Here is a 20,298-nt window from a genome sequence, read left to right on the forward strand (position 1 = left end):
CGCGACTTTACCGACACCCGATTCATTAATCGACTTAATGAACTGCGCGCCCAACTCTACCGCCAAATCCCACTTTACCGTCTCCTGGCCCGATCCGCGTCCGCGCTGTAACCGACCTGCAAAATAAAAGGCTGAAGTCGCTGCTGCAGCCTCCGAAGAGCGGGTTCAGAGACTGTAACGGCTCTCTGACCCAGGTCATCCTCTGGTCGGGGGAGGGGAGGGTGGGGGGGGGAGGGGAGGGGGTGTGACGTCTCATCCTCTGGGTGGGGGGGGGGGAGGAGAGGGGGTGTGACGGCTCATCCTCTGGTCGGGGGGGTTCCGCTGCCTGTATGCGGCCGACCCCTCCTGGCACCATCACTGGTACACGACCAGCCACAGATTACTCTTCCCTGCAGGTGCGAGAGAGCGGGAGAGATGGCTGTGGCTGGTAGTGTACCAGTGATGGTGCCAGGAGGGATCGGCTGCAGACAGGCAGCAGAACCCCCCCGACCAGAGGATGAAACGTCACACCCCCTCTCCTCCCCTCCCGCCCCACACCCCTGGGGATGAGACATCACACCTCCTCTCCTCCCGCCCCCCAGGGGATGATCGGTCACACCCCCTCTCCACCCGCCACCCAGGGGATGATACGTCACCCGCCCCCCCCCCCCCCCCCGCGACCAGAGGATGAACGTCAGAGAGCCGCTCTCTCCACTTTCTGCTTTTTGTTTCGCGCCCGGGCGCTCTGTCAGATTTTTTTTGAACTGCGCATGCGCACAGTTCAGAGCTCCGATCGGTCCGCCAGCGCTAAGCCCCACACACGGCGCGGATCGGGCCGGAGCCGGCAAAACACATATGGGCGCGCTGGAAAGAGGATTCCAGGCGCGGATCTATTTGACGCCCAGATCCGGCACTTAGACTCAAAATGGTAAAATTCCCCCCGATGGGTGGGATTTTCTAGCTGCGCTCGCCTCAAAACCGGAAAATCCCCCCCGAGGTCAACGCTACAATTCCCGAGGCAGGCAGGACGGGAAAATTCCCCCCTATGGCTTTACTGAACTTAGCAAGAAGTGTTTGCAGGATATAGATAAAAGGAAATCCAAATTCTTCAGGTGTTCCTCATTCTGGCAGGACTCTTGCTCAACTCACCAGAACAGGACACCGGGTGCACCTCCATCAGGAAGAAATTGCATTAAAGGCTGGGATTCTCCCAAAAAAATTGTAAGTTCCCAATGTACGGGAAAATGGGAGTAAATCCCACTAGTTTTTTTCGCGTGATTTCCAGAATTAATCTCTGACACTCTGTGCATCACAGAGTGCCCTCGTGGGATTCACTCTGAGAAGTAGTGGGTGGGGTCTAATCCACCCAAGATACCGGCAGCATAGCACTGAGTGGGCCATTGCGCACTTACCGATCTCTCAGCACGGAGATTGGTGCATGTGCAGTCCCCCCCCCCGTTGCCGGCCTCCAGATCACTGGCCAGCCAATCGCTGTTCTTCCAATCCTCCCATCCCCTCATCCCACCCCCTAACCAGCTCTTATGTCTCCTGTCTACCCCACCTCTGTGGCCAACCCCGATCTCCCTGACAATCCAGATTCCGCCCCCCCCACCCCCCCCTCACTCGATGACCAGACCCAACGCCCCCTTCACCTGGATGGCCAGCCCCAATCGCCCTCACTCCACCCTCTCCCAGTGATTTCACTTGCAGAGGGCAGCAGACTCCCCTCTCTCCACCCCTCCCCCCAACTAATCGCCACCCCAATTGCCCCCCCCTCCCCCCCCCCCCCCAAGTAGGCCCTGTATCCTCTGGCCCTGCCCCTTGGGCACTGCCAAGGTGCCAGTTTGCCCCTTGGGCACTGCCAAGGTGCCAGGCTGGCACTACCCAAGGGGCACCCACTCCCCGCTTAGCGCCGACCGCCCAGGGAACCTCAATGGCCACTCTGCCCTCCAGTGGGATCAGGGTGCTTGTTCTCCATCAATGGTAAGCAGTTGTAAACCCCACTGGAGGGAACCACTCCCGGGGGAACGCTAATGTGCCCGGAGAATTCCATCCCAGGCTCACTAATCATATGGAAATGTCAATTACCATGACATTTTCACATGATATTCAGCGAGGAGCTGATGACGCCAAAAATCTTTGCCTGGGAGATGCAAGGAGGCCCAGCGGGAAGTCTGTGAAATGGCTGCGCTGATATCTCCCGACCCACTGCGCTACATGAGCAGCACAGCAGGCTGGCAGAATTGCCCCCAAAACCATATCGGCCAAGAACAAGACTGGTAGGATTGAATTTATTTTATCATAGCACTGTTAAGACTGAGTTGACATATCCTTAAGTATTATGGTCAAAATCGTATTCTACATGTAACATAATCACAAAAGCATGATGGATAAATAATAGCTACAGTTCTGCACAAGTCATTACATATCAAAAAAGCAATGGAAAAGATTAATTCAGAACATGTAAAAATTTATTTTTCTAAAGGGTGCTAATATGTAGATTCTCTCAGGAAGGCTGTTAGCCTTTTAACTAGCAATGGTTGTAAACGTGCTTAGCTAAATAGCTGTGAAATAAGACAAGCACAGTAAGAAGTCTCACAACACCAGATTAAAGTCCAACAGGTTTATTTGGTAGCAAACGCCACTAGCTTTCGGAGCACTGCCCCTTCATCAGGTGAGTGGGAGTTGTGTTCACAAACAGGGCATATATAGACACAAACTCAATTAACAAGATAATGGTTGGAATGCGAGTCTTTACAGGTAATCAAGTCTGAAAGGTACAGACAATGTGAGTGGAGAAAGGGTTAAGCACAGGTTAAAGAGATGTATATTGTCTCCAGCAGGACAGTTAGTGAGATTTTGCAAGCCCAGGCAAGTTGTGGGGGTTACAGGTTACAGTGTGACATGAATCCAAGGTCCCGGTTGAGGCTGTTCTCATGTGTGCGGAACTTGGCTATCAGTTTCTGCTCAGCGATTCAGCGTTGTCGTATGTCGTGAAGGCCGCCTTGGAGAACGCTTACCCGAAAATCAGAGGCTGAATGCCCGTGACTGCTGAAGTGTTCCCCAACAGGAAGAGAACACTCCTGCCAGGTGATTGTCGAGCGGTGTTCATTCATCCGTTGTGGTAGCATCTGCATGGTCTTTCCAATGTACCATGCCTCGGGACATCCTTTCCTGCAGCGTATCAGGTAGACAACGTTGGCCTAGTTGCAAGAGTATGCACCGTGTACCTGGTGGATGGTGTTCTCACGTGAGATTATGGCATCCGTGTCGATGATCCAGCTCGTCTTGCAGAGGTTGCTGTGGCAGGGTTGTGCAGTGTCGTGATCACTGTTCTCCTGAAGGCTGGGTTGTTTGCTGCGGACAATGGTCTGTTTGAGTTTGTGTGGCTGTTTGAAGGCAAGAAATGGGGGTGTGGGGATGGCCTTGGCGAGATGTTCATCTTCATCAATGACATGTTGAAGGCTCCGAAGAAGATGTCGTAGCTTCTCCGCTCCGGGGGAGTACTGAACGACGAAGGGTACTCTGTCCGCCGTGTCCCGTGTTTGTCTTCTGAGGAGGTCGGTGCGGTTTTTCGCTGTGGTGCGTTGGAACTGTCGATCGATGAGTCAAGCTCCATATTCTGTTCTTGTGAGGGCATCTTTCAGCGTCCGGAGGTGTCTGTTGCGATCCCCCACACCTGAGAAGATCCTGTGTATACGGAGGGCTTGTCCGTAGGGGAGACCATGGCTGTTTCTGGAATAACACCCACCAGAGTCCTAGGATGGTATAGCGACCGAAGAAAAAGATATGTGCTGTTGGGTAAGTGTTCTCCAAGGCGGCCTTCACGACACACAACGCAGAGTCGCTGAGCAGAAACTGATAGCCAAGTTCTGCACACATGAGGATGGCCTCAACCGGGATCTTGGGTTCATGTCACTATCTGTAACCCCCACGACTTGCCTGGGCTTGCAAAATCTCACTAACTGTCCTGGCTGGAGACAATACACATCTCTTTAACCTGTGCTTAACCCTTTCTCCACTCACATTGTCTGTACCTTTAAGACTTGATTACCTGTAAAGACTCGCATTCCAACCATTATCTTGTTAATTGAGTTTGTGTCTATATATGCCCTGTTTGTGAACACAACTCCCACTCACCTGATGAAGGGGCAGTGCTCCGAAAGCTTGTGGCTTGTGCTACCAAATAAATCTGTTGGACTTTAACCTGATGTTGTGAGACTTCTTATTGTGCTTACCCCAGTCCAACGCCGGCATCTCCAAATAAGACAAGAGCATAGTAATCTCATTAAGTGATTGTTGTTGATGAATAGCCAGAAAGGAAGCACAAATCTAGAGTCCCCTAGAATAACAATGGCAATGACCTCAACCAGGCTCAAGGTCCCATCGTGAAAGATCAATTAAGTAATGACTGACCAATTGGATGGACAGAAATGGCATTTTACCAAAAATGCAGAGTCAAGCTCGGAACAGTGTGTAATGTAAAGATTTGTGAGTTAATTAGCACGCATCATTATCAAGAAGAATAAAGACTGAAGATAAACCTCAATCAAGTGACAAGACGCCGGTCAGCTAAAGGTTCAGGTCTGCTATTCTATCATGAATGCCACTGCTAACCTCTGCCCTTTTTGCTAAACATCACAATTTTGTGCTTCCTGTAGAAAACTTAATAAAGTCTGTAATGTTTGTGTAAACATCCTCAGGTATGTATGATTTTGTAGCTGGTCTGAGTTGGAAATCCCCTTTAGATCTGCTCTCCCAACTTAGTCTGTAATTGTAATTGACCTAATTCTTATAATTAGATTAAAGCAAACCCCAAATCTTACTGGTTCACAGTCCCATTTCTGTAGGACAGCAGCAAGTATGCTTTGTCTCACCTGACATATTGGTTTTCCAGCAGATTCCCAAGCGAAGGGCCAGGATAATCCCACCTAAGAAGTGCCCCTTTGACAAGTGGCCTTGAGTAAAAAATTACCAGACTTCTATGGTGGCTGGAATGAAGGTAAAGGATGCTGAGGAGCTTTGTAGTGTGGCTCAACAATGTTGTTGAGAATTTTTCCAGTGGCAGAAGAGACAGTTGTTCAGCTTTCTGTTGGGCACAAGCAAGCATTTTGTCAGTGCTGGAATTGTTTGAACTGCACAGGGAGGCCACACAAGCTCTATGGAGGCAGCTACCCAGCAGTTTATTGGCGGGAAGATGGGGCGGTGGGGGCGTGGCGGTGGGGGGGAGAGGCATTAAAGCCATTGGCTCTATGGCACTGGGAACAGTCTGCTAGCAGTCAGTGATGTCCCTGAAAACCCAATGCATTTGCTGGTGGGGTTTTCACTCCATTCTCCGGGCATAGCCTGCTTGATTCACGTAAAATTCTATTTAATGCTCGCTCTTTTGGGGACATCATAAAATGGAGGTGCCTGCATTTTCTCCTTGCTACCTCAGCAGCAGCCACTTCTCTTGGTGGTGCTACCAAGAGAAGATCATGTGGGTTTTGATCCATCAGAGAAATGCATATCATACTTTTCTTTTAATAAATTTGAATGAAAACTATGCCAGCACTTCATAATTTTGCCTGTTCAGGTAATAGCATGAGGATAGACTAAATGAGAGGTTGCATCACTAGGCAAAAGTGTGCAGGAAAAAGGGAAGAGGTGTAAAATGCCACAGGTTCCAGCTCACTGGAGGGTGGTGCTGCCAGTCCACTGATTGCTGCTGGCAGCATGGAAGGTACGCCCACTATCCTTAATTGACCTCCTCCCCTGCCGACTGCCCAGTGGTGAGACTGCTTCACAGAACGGTCTTGATTTTGTTCCCGGCCATTTTATCGGCAGCCTTGCCTCGGTTCCCATCACTCAGATGGTGCTAAAATTCTGCGTTTGCTTCTGTTGGACAGAGGCTGAACCCCAAACAAAGTTGTAGCACAATCCAAAAACAGAGGCCTTCTTTCAGGCAGGCCCTGAGTCTACCTCAGCTGGAAAAGGGATTGAACCCTATGTTTACGTCAGTTAAACCACTGTAATTGTTAACAAATGTAGAATTTCCAAGAAACACTTGCTTTAATGCAGAGTTGATCAGAGCTCCCAAAACAGAGAATAGGGATGGTAGAACTTGGCAGAATCTTTGCTATCTGCAAGATCATGTGCGTTTTGATCCATCAGAGAAATGCATATCATACTTTTCTTTTAATAAATTTGAATGAAAACTATGCCAGCACTTCATAATCTTGCCTGTTCCGTAATGGCATGAGGATAGACTAAATGAAAGGTTGCATCACTAGGCAAAAGTGTGCAGGAAAAAGGGAAGAGGTGTAAAATGCTACATGTTCCAGCTCACTGGAGGGTGATGCTACATAATACTTCTGCTACAGAAAACTCAAATGCAGTTTTCTGGGGGCTCATATTGCCAAAAGAGACTGTTGGGCACACATCGGGAAATTCTAGGCAACCTGCCAGCAAGTTTGCCCACAATGCCTCAGGGCATGAAGTCATCCAACTCAAACTCATGTCAAGGACTTGCATGGGTCATTATATCCAAACAGAGCAGAGTAGTGCGTTCCATCAGCACAACAGTCATCTGCCATGATGGATCCTCTGCTGAGAGCTCTCATAGAACCTCAGATAGCTACCATACATGAATCCAGAGAATACTTCAGTAGGTCATGCTTCACAATCTATTTTGCACTAAAATATAATTATTGCTAATTTAAAAACAGAAAGTGATTAATGAGAGAAGATCAGAGATCTTGGGATTATTGGCATTCAGTTTGTTCACTCATCACGATATTTATGACTTAAATTATAGCAACTGGATTAATTGTATAAGAAAGGTAGCAAGATAATTGAATGTGAAAAGATTTGAACCATGCAGGTTTACATCTACTTCAGTATGTGAAAGTAAAACATAAAAATTCTCTATTCAAAATCTGTACTTTACAAACTTAGAAGGAAGATACAGAAGAGAGATACCTGTGGAACCTTTAACCCATGATTCCATCATTATCTGATCACTGAGTTGTTTCAACTCTTCATCTGTAAACTGTGCTTTCATTGCTGGGAAAATCTTCAGTATCTTATATGTATTCAGACGCTCGGAATGTGTTCTGTGGAAGGGTCTACAAAGAAGATTGCAAAGCATGAGAGGAAGAATCATCCAATTTGTCTGAATTTTCAAATAGATAGCAGCTTTAATCTTTCTCCTTTGTATGTTTTAGTAGATTATTCAGAAAATCTTAACACATAGTTGGGCGTCAAAGGCAAGGCTAAACACACAAGTTATTTCATAATATGTACAAATACCTCTAAAACAACACTGTGGATATAGGATTAAGGCTGCTTTTTCCCCCTGAGAAATTTTTAACAAGAAATACCTAGCTGTTCAGGTTCAATAGGGAAAAGGCAGTGGTGTAGTGGTACACTAGTGACCCAGAGCAAAATCTGGGAACCTGGGTTCAAATCCTGCCACAGTAGATGGTGAAATTGGAATTCAATAAAAACCAATTGGTGAGTTGCTGCAGTGCATTTTATGGATGGTACATTATGCAGGCATCAACACAACAGAAGGGCTAAAGGCTGGTGAGTGTAAGGATGCAAACATCTTCAGCAGATCTGGCTATTGCAGCAGAAGACAATTTGGAATAAAAATAATGGACAAATTAATCGAGAAATGCCTCAGGAACAGTAAATAGATGTTTCAGGTGTGACTTGAAAAATTATTATGAAGTGAACTGCTCGAAGCAAAGAGGTCAGGATCTCAAAATGACACACGATGAAGAGAATTCTGAGGAAGACGATGAAGATAATAATTAATCTGTATAAATTATATTGGCCACGCAGGGTTTAGGTTTTGATTTGATTTATTATTGTCACATGCATTAGTATACAGTGAAAAGTATTGCTTCTTGCATGCTGTACAGACAAAGCATACCATACATAGAGAAGGAAAGGAGAGAGTGCAGAATGTAGTGTTACAGTCATAGCTAGGGTGTAAGGAAAGATCAACTTAATGCAAGGTAAGTCCATTCAAAAATCTGATGGCAGCAGGGAAGAAGCTGTTCCTGAGTCGGCTGATACGTGTCCTCAGGCTTTTGTTTCGTTTTCCCAATGGAAGAAGGTGGAGGAGAATATGTCCAGGAAGGCGTGGCGTCCTTAATTATGCTGGCTGCTTTTCTGAGGCAGGGGGAAGAGTACACAGTGTCAATGGTGGGAGGCTGGTTTGAGTGATGGACTGGGCTTCGTTCATGATCCTTTGTAGTTTCTTGCGGTCTTGGACAGAGCAGGAGATATACCAAGCTGTGATACAACCAGAAAGAACGCTTTCTATGGTACATTTGTAAAAGTTGGTGAGAGTTGTAGTGGACATGCCAAATGCCAAAGGTTAGGAGAGTGGGTAAAGAAGTGGCAGATGGAATACAATGTGGAAAAATGTGAGGTTATGCACTTTGGAAAGAGGAATGGAGGCATAGACTATTTTCTAAATGGGAAAATGCTTAGGAAATCAGAAACACAAAGGGACTTGGGAGTCATTGTTCAAGATTCTCTTAAGGTTAACGTGCAGGTTCAGTCGGCAGTTAGGAAGGCAAATGCAATGTTAGCATTCATGTCAAGAGGGCTAGAATACAAGAGCAGGGATGTACTTCTGAGGCTGTATAAGGCTCTGGTCAGACCACATTTGGAGTATAGTGAGCAGTTTTGGGTGCCATATCTAAGGAAGGATGTGCTGGCCTTGGAAAGGGTCCACAGGAGGTTCACAAGAATGATCCTTGGAATGAAGAGCTTGTCGTATGAGGAATGGTTGAGAACTCTGAGTCTGGACTCGTTGGAGTTTAGAAGGATGAGGGGGATCTTATTGAAACTTACAGGATACTGTGAGGCCCGAATAGAGTGGATGTGGAGAGGATGTTTCCACTCGTAGGAAAAACTAGAACCAGAGAGCACAACCTCAGGCTAAAGAGATGATCCTTTAAAACAGAGATGAGGAGGAATTTCTTCAGCCAGAGAGTAGTGAATCTGTGGAACTCTTTGCCGCAGAAGGTTGTAGAGGCCAGGTCATTGAGTGTCTTTAAGACAGAGATAGATAGGTTCTTGATTAATATGGGGATCAGGGGTTATGGGGAAAAGGCAGGAGAATGGGGATGAGAAAAATATCAGCCATGATTAAATGGTGCAACAGACTCGATGGGCCGAGTGGTCTAATTATGCTCCTATGTCTTATGGTCTTATTTCCTTCGTCTTCTGAGAAAGTAGAGGCGTTGGTGGGTTTTCTTAACTATAGCATCGGCATGGAGGGACAAGGACAGGTTGCTGGTGATCTGGGCACCTAAAATCCTGAAGCTCTCGACCATTTCTACTGCATCACCATTGATGTAGACAGGGGCATGTCCTCCACTACACTTCCTGAAGTCAAGGACTATCTCCTTCATTTTGTTGACATTGAGGGAGAGATCATACCAGTTCACCAGATTCTCTATCTCTTTCCTGTACTCCATCTCATCATTGTTTGGGACCCGACCCACTACGGTGGTGTCATCAGCAAACTTGAAAATCAAGTTGGATGGAAATTTGGCCACACAGTCACAGGTTTATAAGGAGTATAGTAAGCAGCTGTGCACAATATCTGTTTTTTTGAATCAGGCTGCACACCTCTGCCCAACTCCCATGTCAAATGTTATATGACATAGACAGCATTTTATTGGGATCAATTAGCTTGGTAACAAGTCCAATTGCCACTTTATTAGCTACTGAAATTTGGTGGGTGGTGTGCCGATTTCAGTATCCAGTACAACCACTACCCCGCCCTTCCCCCATATTATGGGGGTGAGTTGGGGTGGGCGAGAAATTGGTAGTTTGGGGACCCACCTTATTTTACATATTTCCCCGCTGAAAACCAATGGGGGCATGTAAAATATAGCCCCTTTAATTACAAAAACATCCATCAATGTTTATCCTTTGCTGCCTGTCACAGAGCTAATTTTAGATCCTACTTGCAACTTCCCCTTGGATTTCCAGATTAATTTTCTAAGCAGTCTGCCTTGTGAGACCTTGAGAAAAACCTTGCTAAAAACTTGCTTAGATGGACTACTTCCAACGCATTACCCTCAATCATCCTTTCTTCAAGTTTTTAGGTGTCCAGATCACCAACAACATGGTCCCTCCATGCAGACGATATAGTTAAAAAAGCCCACCAATGCCTCTATTTTCTCAGGAGATTAAGGAAATTTGGCATGTCAGCTACAGCTCTCATCAACTTTTACAGTTACACTATAGAAAGCATTCTTTCTGGTTGTATCACAGCTTGGTATGGCTCCTGCTCTGCCTGAGACCGCAAGAAACTACAAAAGGTCGTGAATGTAGCCGATCCATCACGCAAACCAGCCTCCCATCCGTTGACTCTGTCTACACTTCCTGCTGCCTCGGCAAAGCAGACAGCATAATTAAGGACCCCATGTACCTTGGACATTATATCTTCCATCTTCTTCCGTCGGGAAAAGATACAAAAGTCTGAGGTCACATACCAACAAACTCAAGAACAGCTTCTTCCCTGCTCCCATCAGACTTTTGATTGGACCTACTTCGCTTTAGGTTGATCTTTCTCTACACCCTTGCTATGACTCTCTTGTTTCCTTCTCTATAAACGGTATACTTTGTCTGTTTAGCGCACTTGAAACAATACTTTTCACTGTATACTAATACATGTGACAATAATAAATCAAATCAAACCTCGTTACCTTTTCAAAAATTCATAAAGTGACTCAGACACAATCTTCCCTTATCAAATCCATGCTGACTGTCCAGTGTCTCTTAAAATGTTTCAAATAATTTTCCCATCACCAAAGTTGGGTCCACTGACCTGCCCTTTCTCCATTTTAAAAAAATGCTACAGTTTGAGCAGTTCTTTGGAACTACACCAGTAGCCAGAGAGGATTGGAAATTGATGATCAGAGCCACTGCTCGGTTTTCCTTTGTTTTTCAAACCCCCACCTCCCAGATTTAAAATCAGGATTAATATTACAGATCAAGATTCAGTACCACATGATCCTTGACATAATTAATGCATTGGGGGTATTCTCCACTAAGTACTCAAAAGCATTTGGGGTTTCCACAAGAGACAAAATGTTTCAAGACCGCTTCCGATTGGCTAGGTCTTGCCCACTGGAGTTAATCTGAAAATTTCAGTTCAATCCCCACATTTTCCATCCACTTAAATCATTGCATCGGTGCTAAATTCAAGCACATTCCAGAGATGAATATGAAAGGCAGTGTACAAAACTACAGCAACAACTGCATCCACAAATAATTTAAAAGCAGTATCGGTTATATGTTCTTTGAATTCTTTTGGAAGTTTTGGTTCTGGTATTTTTGCAATTTTCTATTTAGGATGTTCCTATGTTTTTATTAGCATGTAAAATGCTCTTGAATGCTGAGGTAACTTGAGAACCTTCTGGGGGTAACAGTTATTTTGTAAAGTTTGTGCAGACATCACAGCTGATAAAATTGATGATAATTACACACAATGTGCAATTTAAATTAAAAGACTTAATGCGATAAAACTTCCATAAAATTCACACCAAGCTTAATGTGTTTTCTGCAAATGTACTACAAATATCACCATTGACAACATTTCCAGGGCAATTTCCTCTTACAGAGATGTATTAACGATTTTAGGCCCTAATTTTACACATTGTTATACTGTGCTCATCAAATATACAAGTGGCACAAAATAAATTGGTTTCATTTAAGTTTCATTTAACTATGTTGTTGAGGCTACTTTTTAATGGCAGAATAAGATGCTGCAACGTGGTATGATCAGGTTATTATTTATGGAATCAATTTTAGTGAAAGAATCTGCAGAGCTTCTCATAAGACAGCTGTAAATGGATGAATCCTTGTTTATTTATTCTAAGTTATCTCCAGCTATCCCAATCATAGCTAAAGGTATAACAATTTAATTTGTTTACTGAAAAGGTTTTCACAATATCAAAGGTTACCTCCACGATGGAACATATCATCCTGAAAACTTTAATAAATCAGTGACACTTGTAAATAAAGCCATGAAGAACCAATAACCACAGAGTCAATGGGAGGAATTTTTACACAGAAGACCAGGTGGCTTAATGTCAAATGTGGAAATAAGAGAACAAGCAATCACAGCGGCATTTAATGTGCTGGGTTTCACTGGTGTGCATGTGGCCAATCTAATATAATCTATTGATTCAGGCCAATGGTTAACACAGATTTAATTTAAGGTGAGAATTGGATATAATGATTCTACAGGTGTGGTGATTGTCCCTTTAAGGGCAACACAGTAGAAGAGGGTTATTTGGCTTGGGGGACCAATTAGGACAAGAGTGGACAATAACCCCAGAGGGTGGAGTCCTCTCAGGCAGATGACATCTGGAAGGCATGTAGTAAACATTCTCAGGACTGGGCAGTTGGCGTGCTGCTCCAGGGTAGCGGTAGTGGGGCGGGCTGCTTCCAGCCTCTGTACAATTTTTCCTCGTGAATAAATACCCTTTGTGTTCCTCATGAAGTCTGTAGCATGCATCATTACAACAGAAAACTAACCTTCCTTCCAAATTAACATCTCCAAATTGGAAAACTAACCAATTCGATGTTACAGGTGCACTTCATGGAAGTCTATTAACTTCACATAGCCCAACAGCCCACAATTAAATGCTCAGTTCTTACAGTTCTTGTCAGTCCTCTTTGGCAAGTGTGTAACAGAGAGATTTTGTCACTATACATGTTTTGGAGGACTTCAGAAGCTTTCAAACAGAAACTGGCATGGTAACATGAAGCATTTAGACAGTACTTTGAAGAGGAAGGCAATCACCATCTGCAGCAGCAATGATATGCTGTGATGGAAGGGCCAGGGGGTACATCACCTGGCAACAGGATATACAGAGGCCCAGCTTCCTTGTCCTCTTCCAAATCCTGGGGTTGCCATGTTAGGTGATCGAAGACATCAGCAGCCTCCTAGAAAAAGACCTGCTCCGTGCTGCATCGGGTGAACATGCATTACCAGAGCCTATGAAAGTCACCATGGTCATCAATTGTTTTGCTGTTGGAATGCTCATCCATGTCTTTGTTATCCCAGCCCCAATTTTGTCCAGTCTGACATCTTCCAACTGCTTCAGCTTATCCAACATTGCGTCAGGGCCATTCCCTACGAAGTCCAGATCATCCATCACCCCCATCTGAGTTGATCTACACTGGCTCTTGTGCCTAGAAATCCTCAAATATAAAATGATAACTCACAAGTTAAATTGTTCAGTGGCATCACACCTCCATATCTCTGCATGCATTCTTCAGTCCTAGAAACTTCTACTCAGCTCACATTTATGCACCTGCCACCACCACTACTACACCTTGTCTCCTATGCTTTTATCCCATCAGTACAGCCTTGCCTTCAGCTATCTAAATCCCATTTTTTTGGATTCTTTCTCTAACATCCTTGGCTTCTCTGCCTCCTTTAAGACCACATATCTAAAGCCCATTACTTTGGCCAAATTTTTAATCAAGGCTCTTAATTTCTCCTTTGGTTTGGCTTCATCTTTGTCTCTTGCCTCTATGGCAAGATTATTAGTCCAGTATTGTAGGAGTAATGTCACTGGACTAATAATTCAAATGAATACTCTATGGTTTCACATCCCAATATGGCAACCGGTGAAATTTAAATTCAATTAATTAATAAAGTTTGGAAGATAAAGCTGGTTTCATCATCCATTGTTGCAAAAACCCATTTATGCTCTTTACGGAAGGAAATCTGCCATCCTTACCCGGTCTGACTTACATGTGACACCAAACCCACAGTAATGTGGTTTACTCTTAACTGCCTTCTTAATAGCCTAGCAAGCCACTCAGTTCAAAGGCAATTATGGATGGGTAACAAATACTGGCCTTGCCAGTGACATCCACATTCCATGAAAGAATAAGTAAAAAGTACATTTGAACATTTTTCTACACTACTGGAGCAAGTATCAAATTGGACCAGTGACAAAAAGCAGAGGGCGCTGGTGGTTGGCTGGATGTTTTTCAGACCAGGAGGTGGGTTGCAGTCATTTCCTAAGGATTGGGTCCACTACTCTTTTCAATTAACAAAAAGACCTAAACTCAAGATATAGAGAGCAGCATTATAATGTTTGAGATGAGATGAACCCCTCGTCAAAGTAGTTAATCATGATGAGGATAGTAATAAGCTTCAGGATGACACAGGCATGACAGCGAAAAGAGTAGAATCATGGCAAATGGAGTTCAGAACAGAGAGGCATGAAGTTATGCATTTTGGAAGGATTAATATGGATCGTTAGTATGTTACAAATGACATTATTTTGCAGATGAGCAGAGAGACTTTGGTGTCCATATACACAGATTATTAAAAGGCGGCAGGGCAAATTGATGAAGTGGTTAAAAAAATAGAAGAGTTATTTGGGTCTATAAATAAAGGAATAGAATATAACAGCAAAGAAATCATACTAGAACTTTATAAATTACTGTTGAGATCTTAGCTGGAATATTCTGGGCATGAAACTTCGGGAAAGATGTAAAGGCTTTCGGAAGAACACAGGAGGCTTATCAGGATGTTACCAGGGATGATGGACTTCAGGTATGAGAAGAGGTTGAAAAAGTTAGACTGTCCTTCTTGGAAGAGGGAAGGTTAAGAGGTGACCCAGTAGAGATGATGAGAGGTTTTGTGGATTGAAATTAAAATTCCCTTGATGAGTGGGTCAATAACTAGTGATCAAGATTCAAAGATCATTGAAAAGAATCTAGAGAGATGAGAAGGAACTGTTTCACTTCGAGTTGTTGGAGTATGGAATGCTGTCTCTGAAAAAGTGGTGGAAAGTTTTTTTAATTTTAAGTTTATTTATTAGTGTCACAAATGGGCTTACATTAACACTGTAAAGAAGTTACTGTGAAAATCCCCTAGTCACCACACTCTGGCGCCTGTTTGGGTACACAGAGAGAATCTAACATGGTCAATGCATCTAACCAGCACATCTTTCAGACTGTGGAAGGAAACTGGACCATCCAGGGGAAACCCACGCAGACACGGGAAGAATGTGCAGACTCTGCACAGACAGTGGTCCAAGCTGTGAATCGAACCTGGGTCTGTGGCGCAGTGAGGCAGCAGTGCTAATTACTGTGCCACCTTTAAGGGATTTGGACAAGTAATTAAGAACAAGGAACTTAGGGTTATGTACAAAAAGCAGAGATATGAGACAACTACTTTTTCAAAGAGCATGACTGGTCAAAAGGCCTTATTTTGTGCTGTAATATGATTCTAAATTCTGCTTTCTTAAGTTGAAAAATCAAGATTAATGGGTTTAAAATGGAATTCTGAATTTTAAAAAACTAGAGCTGCTGTAGGTGATTGTAATTTTCTGAAGAATTAAAGTGTACATATATAAATAGTTACTAATACAATACAGTAAATGACATGAGGTGTAATTTGATTATGTTAAGGTCATTCAAAAAGATTTGCATATATTTAATCAGCAATAAGCAGCAATATTTTTCTAACATAAACTTAAGGTTTATTAATATATTTCTTTCTTAAATAAGAACAGAAAATGTAGGAAAAAACTCAGCAGGCTTTTGAAACGTTAGTTCTGTTTTTCTCTCTCTATTCAGATGCTGCCTAACCTTTTGAACCAATAAATATTGGACTATTAACATATCAGAGGCAAAGGCCCAGTTTCTGGAAACCAGTTGGGCAGCAGTCTAAATAATGTGTCATTTATCACTACCGTACTCATATGTCCCCATGTTAATTTGCTCTTTTGCATGGGTTTTGAGCTGCAATAATAACCAGCAGGATTTGTCTTTGTCCCGCATTCCTTAATAGATTTTTCTAACAAAAATCTATCAATCTCAGTCCCAAAATTAACCATTTATCTAGCATCAATTGCCGTTTGTGGAAAAGCATTCCAAACCTTTTATAGCCCTTTGCATGAAGTGTTTCCAAAAGGTCTGGCTCTAATTTTTAAACAATGTCTCCGAATCCTGTACTCCACAGCAAGTGCAAATAGTTTCTCCCAGTCTACCTGATCTGTTCCCCTTAATATCTTGATAACTCCCATCAAATTAACCAGTAACTATTCAAACTAAAGGGAATATAATCTTAGTTTGTTTAACGTCTCCTTGTGGCTTAACTCTTGGAGCCAAGATGGTACTCTACTAAATCAAAGTTGTACTCACTCTGAAACAAAAACAGCAAGACTTCAAAGAGAGTCGAGCCAGAAGATTTCATAAGAGTGAGGCCAGAAAGCAGCGAGATTTTGAGGAAAACGCAACCCAAATCTTTCAGAAATTGGTGTCACAGTGATTGTGGTATCATAGCCTTGAAATTTGAGAAGCAACAGTCTTAAGTTGTAGTTCTTAAGTGAGACTAGAAGTTACAATGGTATCGGCATATCAGCTACTCGAGCAGCAGAGTGCGCTAGGAGAATCGCCCCCTACTGCTCTCAAAGGATGCTGAATCAGTGGAATTCATTACCCCACAGTGCAGTGGATGCTGGCATATTGAATACATTTAAGGAGGAGAGGGACAGAATTTTACTGAGTAATGGGTTGAAGGGTTATGGAGAACAGGCAGGAAAGCGGAGTGGAGGCCAAGAAAAGATCAGCCATGATTGTATTGAATGGCAGAGCAGGCTCAAGGGGCTGGATTGTCTACTCCTGCTCCTTGTTCTTCTGTTATTATATACAAACTTGAGTGCAGGCAGTAGTGGCAGGGTGGGGGGAGTCAGGTGGCAGTGAGGGGATGTGGGAAGGGGCAGTGTGAAGAAATTCATACCATCTTATTTGTCCTACTTGAACTGTTAAATCAAACCTAGGTAGAATTAAAAGTTGGCAGCCCAGACTGACCTTGCTTGTCAACTAAAGGAGGGCACATTAGACCAAGCACTGTACAAGAAATTTAATACCTAACAAACTAATTAATGTGCTACTTACTATTACGTTTAAATAATATTTATATGTATAATTCATATTAATATATTGTTTTCCATTGTTATTGATAGTTGAAGCCATACTTTTTGTCACTATTAAAATATCAGAGAACTAAAGGCAGGAGTAAATTAAATGAGGTTCAATATAGGTTCAATGCAAGGATGAGAAATTATTTTATCGCTGCGCACGTCTTTATGTGGACAACTGTAAGACAAAAATTATAGGACTCCTCTGTGTCGTATCTGATCAATCACAGGAAATAGAATCCCAAAATGCAGAGACCATAGGGAAACTTTAGACTTTCACCCAAAATGGATGCAAAATCACTATAATAATCACTGTCCATCTGAAGCCAGGTCTCATTTGAATGATGCTGGTAAGGTTTAAGCACCAAGAGGGTATCCCACTTAAATTGATCAGTTGTGGGACAAAGAACAAAGAACAATACAGCACAGGAACAGGCCCTTCGGCCCTCCAAGCCCGCGCCACTCCCTGGTCCAAACTAGACCATTCTTTTGTATCCCTCCATTCCCACTCCGTTCATATGGCTATCTAGATAAGTCTTAAACGTTCCCAGTGTGTTCGCCTCCACCACCTTGCCTGGCAGCGCATTCCAGGCCCCCACCACCCTCTGTGTAAAATATGTCCCTCTGATATCTGTGTTAAACCTCCCCCCTTCCTTGAACCTATGACCCCTCGTGAACGTCACCACCGACCTGGGGAAAAGCTTCCCACCGTTCACCCTATCTATGCCTTTCATAATTTTATACACCTCTATTAAGTCTCCCCTCATCCTCCGTCTTTCCAGGGAGAACAACCCCAGTTTACACAATCTCTCCTCATAACTAAGCCCCTCCATACCAGGCAACATCCTGGTAAACCTCCTCTGTACTCTCTCCAAAGCCTCCACGTCCTTCTGGTAGTGTGGTGACCAGAACTGGACGCAGTATTCCAAATGCGGCCGAACCAACGTTCTATACATCTGCAACATCAGACCCCAACTTTTATACTCTATGCCCCGTCCTATAAAGGCAAGCATGCCATATGCCTTCTTCACCACCTTCTCCACCTGTGACGTCACCTTCAAGGATCTGTGGACTTGCACACCCAGGTCCCTCTGCGTATCTACACCCTTTATGGTTCTGCCATTTATCGTATAGCTCCTCCCTACATTATTTCTACCAAAATGCATCACTTTGCATTTATCAGGATTGAACTCCATCTGCCATTTCTTTGCCCAAATTTCCAGCCTATCTATATCCTTCTGTAGCTTCTGACAATGTTCCTCACTATCTGCAAGTCCTGCCAATTTTGTGTCATCCGCAAACTTACTGATCACCCCAGTTACACCTTCTTCCAGATCGTTTATATAAATCACAAACAGCAGAGGTCCCAATACAGAGCCCTGCGGAACACCACTAGTCACAGGCCTCCAGCCGGAAAAAGACCCTTCCACTACCACCCTCTGTCTTCTGTGACCAAGCCAGTTCTCCACCCATCTAGCCATCTCCCCCTTTATCCCATGAGATCCAACCTTTTTCACCAGCCTACCATGAGGGACTTTGTCAAACGCTTTACTAAAGTCCATATAGACGACATCCACGGCCCTTCCCTCGTCAACCATTCTGGTCACTTCTTCAAAAAACTCCACCAGGTTAGTGAGGCATGACCTCCCTCTCACAAAACCATGCTGACTATCGTTAATGAGTTTATTCCTTTCTAAATGCGCATACATCCTATCCCTAAGAATCTTCTCCAACAACTTCCCCACCACGGACGTCAAGCTCACCGGCCTATAATTACCCAGGTTATCCTTCCTACCCTTTCTAAATAATGGGACCGCATTAGCTATCCTCCAATCCTCTGGGACCTCACCTGCGTCCAGTGACGAGACAAAGATTTGCGTCAGAGGCCCAGCGATTTCATCTCTTGTGTCCCTGAGCAGCCTTGGATAGATTCCATCAGGCCCTGGGGAGAGCAGGATCACAGAGGTTATCCCTGATGAATTGGCTAACAAGTTAGACCGTGGGAGGAGTGTGTGTGTGTAACTGATCTAGGATTGGATTAGAAACAGTCATGCACTAGCCTGCCATATTTTGTGAGGAGAAATCCTTTTCCTCCTGGTCACATATAAATTCCACCCAAGACCCTCTTGGCACTTTCCATCAGCAGACAACAGGTAATCTTCTAAAAGCTACTGGTTTCACCATTCAATGTCTGGCCCTACAAAGCATGCACAGTCACCAATCTCAATCATTGGGTGTCATTTTAAACCTGAAAGACATGCTGGTTTGAGTCAAGTGGGATGTTAAAATTTAAAAATTCTGAACATAAATCCAAGCCACCTTGAATCCACTCACCTCTGATTCTAACAGAGGAAAGGAGCCAAATCCACTCATTTCAATATTTTACTGAGTATCTGCCTCAAATTTTATCCCTTTTCCAGTTTTAGCACCATTTGGCTTTGTCTCCTGGGCCTTGGAAAACCCAGCAGCTAAAGGAAGAAGAGAGCTGCTGCATGGATGAGATAAATGCCTTTCTTACACTGCTTGTGGGCCAAGAACCAAGAGTGCTTTCTTCCTGCCCACAAGCAAGCCCGTTTCCCAATTCATCGGATACCCCATGATTATCTACCCCCAATCTTCCCCTGATCTCTCCCTAAACTCCATGATCACCCTGCCCTCAAATCTTCCTAACCACACTCTACCCAGCCTGCTCCATAATCTCTGACTGAACCAACAGGAAATCAATGTGCCGTTCGGCTGCAGTAGTATGCCTTGCCCAATGGGAAGCCAAGCCTGTTTATCAGGCTAGTTCCCAGGCAGGGAACCTGATTAAAAGAAACACACCGCAGTGGATTTGAAATTCCACTACATTCCATTCCAGTGTATATTAGAGTGTTAACTCAATTTGTGCTACAACAGTTATTCCAGTATACCTTGAATATAGTACACACTGCCACCTCTGTACACTGAAGGTAGAGAAAGTGAATGTTTAACAAGTTGGAATGGAGAGTCAATAAAGTGGACTGGTTTGTACTGGATGGTGTCAAACTTCTTCAGTGTTGTTGGAGCTCCAGTTACCCGAGCAAATGAAGAGTATTCCATCACACTCTAGAGTTGTGTCTTGTGGACTGCGGGAGTCAGGTGAGATATTCAGTACAGAACTCCCAGCCTCTGACCTGCTCTTGTAGTCAATTAATTTTCTGTTCCACTTAGTTTCTGGTCAATGGTAACCTCCAGGATGTTAATGGTGGGGGATTCTATGATGGTAATGCCATTGAATGTCAAAGGGTGGTGGTTAGATTTTCTCTTGTTGGAGATGGAAACTAACACTGAGCTAAGCTAATGTTTACTCTTTGTTTCAGATTTTATT

Source organism: Mustelus asterias, chromosome 7 (assembly GCF_964213995.1).
Source record: "Mustelus asterias chromosome 7, sMusAst1.hap1.1, whole genome shotgun sequence".
NCBI classification, from domain to species: Eukaryota; Metazoa; Chordata; class Chondrichthyes; order Carcharhiniformes; family Triakidae; genus Mustelus; species Mustelus asterias.